The sequence below is a fragment of the Camelus ferus genome, chromosome 10 (genome assembly GCF_009834535.1).
Source record: "Camelus ferus isolate YT-003-E chromosome 10, BCGSAC_Cfer_1.0, whole genome shotgun sequence".
Taxonomy (NCBI): Eukaryota; Metazoa; Chordata; class Mammalia; order Artiodactyla; family Camelidae; genus Camelus; species Camelus ferus.
The window spans coordinates 24,371,166-24,379,439 of record NC_045705.1 but is presented as its reverse complement, the minus strand read 5'-3'; the positions used below and the strand labels follow the sequence as shown (position 1 = coordinate 24,379,439).

Below are 8,274 nucleotides of genomic sequence, written 5' to 3'. Positions count from 1 at the left end.
GAAACCTGTTGCACAACAAGGTGCATATAGTTAACACCCCTGTACTGTACACTTTAAAATGATTGTGATGGTAAATTTATGTTTTTTACCACAGTAAAAAAAAAAAAAAACATGGGCTCGGCACTGAAATATTGCGAAGTTCTCTGAAATGTTGAAACATAATACATAAATTATGCATTTATATTATTCATAGGAATTATAATTTATATATATTATTGATATTCATTTGAGTGGATATGAAGTATTATTTCTATTTATACACTTACTGAATATTCATCGAGCACTTGCCATCACCAGGCACTGAATCAGATGCTGGATACATAGTAAGAAACACAGTGGACGTGCCTCCTGCCTCATGGAGCTTATATTCTAGCTTAATGTACCATAAATTAATACAAATATTTGCACCTATATATACATGTATGTGTCATTGTTATTTTTTAAAAAACAAAACAGGAAAAGAGAGACAGAGTTGAAAGAACACAAGTTTTGTGTTCTACAGCCTTGGGTTCTGAGCTTCACTTCTTATTAAACTTCTGACCTTAGATACGTCATTTATCATCCGTAAGTCTCAGCTCCTTACCACACCAGGCTACTGTAAGGAATAAATGAGATAATGCTATAAATTTCCTAACACAAAAGTAGGCTTTCCCCAAATACCAGCTTTCTTTATGCTTTCACAGTGAAAAATTGTATGTTTATTTTTCAAGTACTTGGCCTCACATTTATATAATATTTTTTCACTCTCAGTTCTGCAAATTATACATCTTAACCAGTAATAGCACCTATTTCTCTAACAGATATTTGTGTATTGAATTTCCTTTAAATGATGAAGATATATCCATTGAGAGATATATTGGTCTCAATCTTGGATCAGATACAGATGAAAAAGTCTGCATCCAGAACTTCTTAATACCCTTTAATGTTAAACCAAAGTTACTTTTAGACAGCACTAAGAGAAACGATACTGTTTGTTTCAGACATCAAAGTGAGTCACCAGAAACCTTCAGCATTTTAGTATTTTCTAAATAAAACCTTCTCAGGTAATGTTAGCTTAATGGAAGATGCTTTGTAAAGCAACTAGCCTTCTTGTCACGATTTTAAATACTTAAATGGACTCTTTTGTGTCATTTTTCAAAACACGTCACTTTAAAGCCGAGACTCCTGCATCAGCGGACAGCTTCCGGGTGGGCAGCTGCTCCCTGCCCCCTGTCCAACCTACCCTGGCCCTCGGCGCCTTGACCACCACCGCCACCACCTTCAAGGTTGGAGACCCCAACAGCAGGAATAGCTCCTGGGTCTTGCAGCCTCTAAGCAGTGGATCCAATTTTTCATTAGGTTTTGATGAACCAACAGAACAACCTGTGAGGAGGGAAAAAAAATGGCCTCCAGCATCTTTGGGACACCTGAGGAAAATACCCCTTCACGGGCCATCGGCAGGTGCCAAGTTCAGTGGCGGGGAAGATTCTAAGTCATCTGGACCCCAGAGAAGGAACTCTTCTGAAGCAAACTCTGGAGATTTCTTAGATCTGAATGAAGAAGGTGACCTTCATCCTTCGTGGACACAGACTTGCAGGCCAGCCTGGGGCAGAGCGAAAAGAAGCCTGTGCCCGCGCCCCAGCAGCGCCCGCCCCAGTGTCATGCCGGAGCAAGCCCTGGATGCCAGTCCAGCTTCTTCCTACGTTAGCTCCGCCTGCCCTGAACTCTCATCTGTTTTCTCCATTCTTGTGAACTGCACACCTTGAGCCTGACTGTACATCTTGTTGGTTTGTTTCATTAAAAAAGAAGCACTTAAACACACACACACACACACACACACTTTTCTATGATATCAGGGTGTCACAGAATTCGAGTATTTCCAGATCTCCGTGTATACAGCATGCTATAAGATATTTGAAGTATTTCAAAATGAGAGTTGATATCATTGAAAAACGCAACCAAAAAGGAAAACTGCACATTTATCTTTATTGAACTCAAACTTCTGAGCTTTAATTTTGACTAAATGATTAAAGCCATGAAACCTGCCTCATGCATGATTTTTGCCATAAAATAATAGCAAAATAGACATTTCTAACAGAAATGCCTGCCCATTCATAACTATTCTATTGCTAGTCCAAAGCACTAATAAATCATTGGCTGATCTTCATTCACCTGCAATAGATTTGTCTTCAGTGATGATCAGCCTTCTTGTTGAAGTAGGTAATCAAATCATTCAAGCACTTTGAGACTTAAATATCTTGTAGAAGAAATGAAAAGGGTCATGTTCACACATAAACAGAAGACAAATGTCTCCTAGCCTGAGAAGCAGAAACTCAGGCAGTAGATAATTATTGAAAATGAAGCCTCAAAAAGAGAGGGTTTTAAAGGGTTATCTCCTGGAAGAAATGGTTTTGAAATAACTTCTTCAGTGATTGTATTCAATTTGGTCATCTAAGGACAATTATGGATTGCTAGAATTTCAGAGTAAGAAATTTGTACTAACTAGAGGGCAATTTTTAATATTTTTTTCCCATGGCTTCCAATATAACTCCTTTCGAAGATATCATATATAACTGTTTCCCCAAATCAAATTTCAAAGTTGGAAATTTCTTAAAGGTAGTATCCATTCTGCTTTGAAAAATAAGCTCAATGCCTTAATCCAATATAATTATGTTACTCAGGAAAGCAGAATAGGAATATCAAGAAGTTAAAAAGCAAAACTTCTAATTCCACTCCTCCTCTAATAAACTTGAACCTGTGAATAATTTTGTTCTTATATCTTCCTCTGTAAATATATCTGTAATCTATGTACATCTAACATAGATGTAGTCAAAACCTAATTTGAATTATATGTTTTCTGTGATTTACAGTATTTTTTTACTTAAATATATATGTATGTGTATGTATTTATTTATTTCTAAGTTAGCCCAAACTTCTATATTAATAGTGCTTAACATCAATCTTTGTAAAGGCTTATGATATTAATATTGATGCCCTAGATGTATTTAATGATTCACCGACTGATTGATGTTTACATGATTTTAATGTATTACATATTACATTATAAACACAGCTACAGGAAACACCACTCATGGGCATCTTGGTTCATACACATAAGTACTTCTATCACATACATTTGTTTTACTGAAGTACAGTTGATTTACAGTGTTGTACTAGTTTCAGATGTACAGCAAAATGATTTGGTCATATACATACATATACATTCCTTTTTTCAGTTCTTTTCCATTAAAGGTTATTACAGGATATTGAATATAGCTCCCTTGTGCTATACAGTAAATCCTTGTTGTTTGCCTATTTTATGCATGGCAGTATGTATCTGTTAATATCATACTCCTCTAATTTATCCCTCCCCTACATTCCCCTTTGGTAACCATAAGTTGTTTTCTGTGTCTGTGAGTCTGTTTCTGTTTTGCAAATAAGTTTATTTAATTCTGTTGTTTCCTAGATTCCATATATAAGTGATACCATATAATATTTGTATTTCTCTGTCTGACTTACTTCACTTGTATGGTCATCTCTAGATCCATCCATGTTGCTGCAAATGGCATTATTTCATTCTTTTTTATGACTGAGTAATATTCTATTGTATATATATACCCCATCATCTTTATCCATTCATCTGTCAGTGGACACTTAGGTTGCTTTCATGACTTAGCTGTTGTAAATATTGCTGCCATGAACATTGGGGTGCATGTATCTTTCTTTTTAAATTAGAGTTTATCTTTTCTGGATATATGCCCAGGGCTGGGATTGTTGGATCATATGGTGGCTCTAGTATTTTAGAGAACTTCCATAGTGTTTTCCATAGTGGCTGTACCAATTTACACTCCTACAAACAGTGTAGAAGGGTTTCCTTTTCTTCATACCCTCTCGCAGCATTTATTATTTGTAGACTTTTTGATGATGGCCATTCTGACCAGTGTGACTACCTCAGTTTTAATTTGCATTTCTCTAATAATTACCACCGTTGAGCATCTTTTCATGTTCCTATTGGCCATCTAGATATCTTTCTTGGAGAAGTGTCTATTTAGGTCTTTTGGCCATTTTTTGATTGGGTTGTTTGCTTATTAATATTGAGTTGCATGAGCTGTTTATATATTTTGGAACTTAAGGCTTTGTTGGTCGAATCATTTGCAAATATTTTTCCCAGACTACAGGTTGCTTTCTAATTTTGTTTATGGTTCACTTTGCTTTGCAAAAACTTACAAGTTTGATTAGGTCCCATTTGTATATTTTTTCTTTTATTCCTTTGCCTTGGTAGGCTGCCCTAGGAGAACATTGTTAAGATTTGTGTCAGATAATGATCTAAGAAAATATTGCTGATGTATGTCAGAGAATGTTTTGCCCATGTTCTCTCCTGGGAGTTTTATGACGTCATGTATTATATTTTAGTCTTTAACCCACTTTGAGTTTTTTTTCTGTATCATATAAAGGAGTGTCCTAACTTCATTAATTTACATGTGACTGTCCGGCTTTTCCAACACTACTTGCTGAAGAGCCTGTCTTTTCTCCATTGTATATTCTTGCCTCCTTTGTCAAAGATTAATTCACCATAGATGAGTGACTTTATTTCTTGTCTCTCTATTTTGTTCCATTGATCTATATGTCTGTTTTTTGTGCCAGTATCATGCTGTTTTTATTACTGTAGCTTTATAGTATTGTCTGAACTCTGGAAGGGTTACAGTACACCTTTGGTTTTTTCTCAGGATTGCTTTGGCAATGTGGTTCCACATAAATTTTTAGATTACTTGATCTAATTCTGTGAAAAAATATCATACATAATTTCAAAGGGAGTACATTAAATCTGTAGACTGCTTTGGGTACTATGGCCATTTTAATAATATTAATTCCTCCAATCAAAGAGCATGGGATATCTTTCCATTTCCTTATCATTTTGATTTCCTTTAACAATATTTTATAGTTGTAAGCAAATAAGTCTTTCATCTCCTTAGTTAGGCTTATTCTGAGATTTTTTTTTTTTTATGCCATTTTAAATGGGATTTTTTAAACTTTCTCCTTCATTGATACTGTAAAGAAATGCAACAGATTTCTGTATATTAATCTTGTGTGCATCACCCTTGCCAAATTCATTTATAAGTTCTAATAGTTTTTGTGTGGAATCTTTAGGGTTTTCTCTATATGTAGCATAAATATTTAAAAGTATAGATCCAAAGTCCGTGCATTTAAAATTTTGTTAGATATTTCTGATTGTCATCAAGAAAGTTACCAATTTACAAATTAGCCTATAATTTTCAGTATAATTTATAACCAAGCCAGAAGTTTCACAAACAGTACTAAATAAAAACTAAAATCCATGTTTGTTCTTGCAAACCTTAGGTGCATCCTTTCTTGCCTTTTAAATTATGGCCAATATTTTTGGGTAGATAGGGAATGAACAAATCAGAAATTCCTTATTGGAAAGGGAGGTTTTGTTATCAGCGTTTGTTGTTCTTTACAGAAGCAGAGATTCTGAGACAGAGGCAGTAGAAATTATCATTACTCTGAAAATCTTGCTGCTTTTTTTTTTAAGCAAGATTTTGGCAAGTACTAAAATTGGAACCAGATTGCATTTAAAAGAAAACAAATTATAGCATCTCCTTAAGCAGAACTCACACACAATGTTATATTACTAACTCCTGAGTGGTTTAAACTGCTGTCAGCTCTTAATGGAATTTGTCAAGAATATTTCAGAAGCCTGTCTTTCTATGCAAGTTTTATATTTGGAGGATGCCTACCATTTCGCTTACTTATACAAAAATCGTGTTTGTAATTGATTTTTTAAGCCTTGTGAAAAGCACTTAGTCTAATGTAGTTAAACTACCATCTAGTTCAAATTTTGTATGTGGTTTTGTGTAGAAACTGGTATCACTGTGTATAAGCACTGCAGCAGAATCCGGGAGCTGTGCATTTTAATTCTGCTTGTATCATTCACTGGCCACAGCTCTTAAATGAATCACTAAAATGTTCTGGACACCAGCCCCTTATTTAATATAATTAGTTGGATCAGGTGCTATTCTAGGTCCCTCCAGCTCCAAAAGAATTCTAAAGGTTAGAATTTTTCTCTAATTCTTAAAGAATGAGGTTTTTTTAATATACATATGATTTTTTCCTATAACAAAAAACTCTTCAAAGCAGATGTTCATCAAACCTTGTAAAATCAACAAATGACTATCAGAAACCATTATTTTCTTAATCAATAAAGCTCACCATGATAGTTAAGTCCATGTACTTTGGACTCAGTGTCAGTTCCCTGCTCTGCCTCTTAGTAGCATGCCCACTACTAGCTGGTTATTAAACACTTACCTGCTATATGAAAAATCAAGTTAATAATGATAATAGCTATCTTATAAAGATGCTGGGAGTATTAAATGAGCATTAGTGAAACTCAACATTCAATACTTATCAGGTGCTCATATATGCTATTAGAACTGTCGCTATAATCTGTGAGGCATGAGAAAGACGTTACTCTATCATTCCCTGAATTAATTCAGCCTTGTTTTAATAGGAATGCGATTTTAATAAGAAAATGAGAATGATGCCCTTTGGATACCCCAAATCCTTTCGCAAAGCAGAACACTTGGTGGGAAAGTCACAGTCAGGGCCCCAGATTTTGCAAACCAAAGTTCTCTTCTCGAAAAGAAAGTTAAAATGAAACCCTATCACTACAAACATCTGGTACCTTTTCGGGACAGAGAATTATCTAGGGGGGAAAGGCTGCACTAAAGAAAATCCTGAAGAATGATGTGTCTAACTCAAGCCCGTCCAGGTGAACCTGAAATTTCTAGCAAAGTCAAAAAAGGTAACTTCAATAATTGGCGCTTTACTCTGGAGTTAGTGACTTTTGTTCAAGGATTGTTACTCAAAAGTGCCGGAAGCTGTAACAAATAAGGGATCTGACACATTCCTGCGATTTGTAAAGAAACCTTGGTTTGAAGTAGTAGCAAAATCCAACTTTATGAGATAACTTGAAAATACTCATGTGCTTGTTTTTTTTGTTTTTCAAATTTTGAAGTTACAAAACCTAGTGTTAGAAAAAAGTTAGGCACAATTAGAGCTTCAGTGCAAGTTTTCACACATCCTGTCAGTATCAGAAAAGCCAGCTGGTAGGTTGAGTTCAATTCAGTTTCTTCCTCTATTCCTTATCAGAACAATTCTTTGCTTCAAATGACCTCTCTTCCTGAGACACTGTGAAGGTAGTTTCTTCTCTTGAGAAGCCTACTGAAATTTTTCATACTGATATATATCAAAGCCTCTTAAATCTTCTTATAAATTTTTGGAGGAAAAAAGCCAAATTAAGGCTTATTTAGGAAAAAAATATAAATGGGCATAATATACAATCAGGGTGAAATAAGACATAAATGAAATTTTTCATTAGGGCTTTTTACGTAAATGAATTGGATAAACATGGCTTTTAGCACGAAATACATTTTTCTCTTGAAATTTTGCTACTGTCCGTTTTGGGTCCTTGACTCAAAGATTTCATTAAAATTGGCCCTACGTCTTTATCTTAGTCTATCAAGTTATGTCTAAACCTGATAGTGAAACAGTTCGTTGTTTGGAGTTTAAATGGTAGAAACTTTTAGGAGGACCATTTAGGGCCATGCAAAAAAATTCTTAAAATATTTACATATCCTAACCGGAGAATTAAATTCAGAAATTCATGCTAAGAAAACAACATAAAATAGCACCTTAAAAATTTATGAACAAATATATTTACCCTTCCATTTATTTATTATAAAGTAAACCTACACGATCTAATTATCAATTTATCCAGTTATAAAATCACATAATCAGTAAAATCTTCATCAGCTCATCATTGTTGTGAAATTATTTTAAATTCTTCATCCAATATGAAAAAGTTTAATGATACATGACAAGAAATTAAGTGCAAAAGTAAGATACATATACTGTGTCATTTTCTCTATATTCAAAAAGGAAACATGTTTGAAGTCACTGTTTTTCCTCTTTTTCTGTGAGATATTGTTACAGGAAATTTTACTAGCTTAATAAGATACTTGTCTATATTTCCAGAATTTTCTACACATATGATTTTTAAAATTAGAAAACTTTTTTGAAAGAGAGTTTACAAAGATCAAAATTCTCTTAAAGCAAAACAAACAAAAATGTTCAATATTCCCTTATACGGATTCCTCACTACACTAAACTTTAGTTACGTGTGGGGCATTACATCCCCCAATTAAAGTTCAGCCGCCCTTGTTCACTTGACATTAAGCATTGCTTCGGTCTAATTTTCTTTTTTCCACTGCACACTCA

The 8,274-nt window shown here is 34.3% G+C and overlaps 1 pseudogene; it reads left to right on the top strand.

Annotated features, from left to right (window-relative positions):
- Positions 1-1,112: 1,112 nt before the first annotated feature.
- On the top strand, positions 1,113-1,738 carry LOC102504485 (annotated as a pseudogene).
- The last annotated feature ends 6,536 nt before the right edge of the window (positions 1,739-8,274 follow it).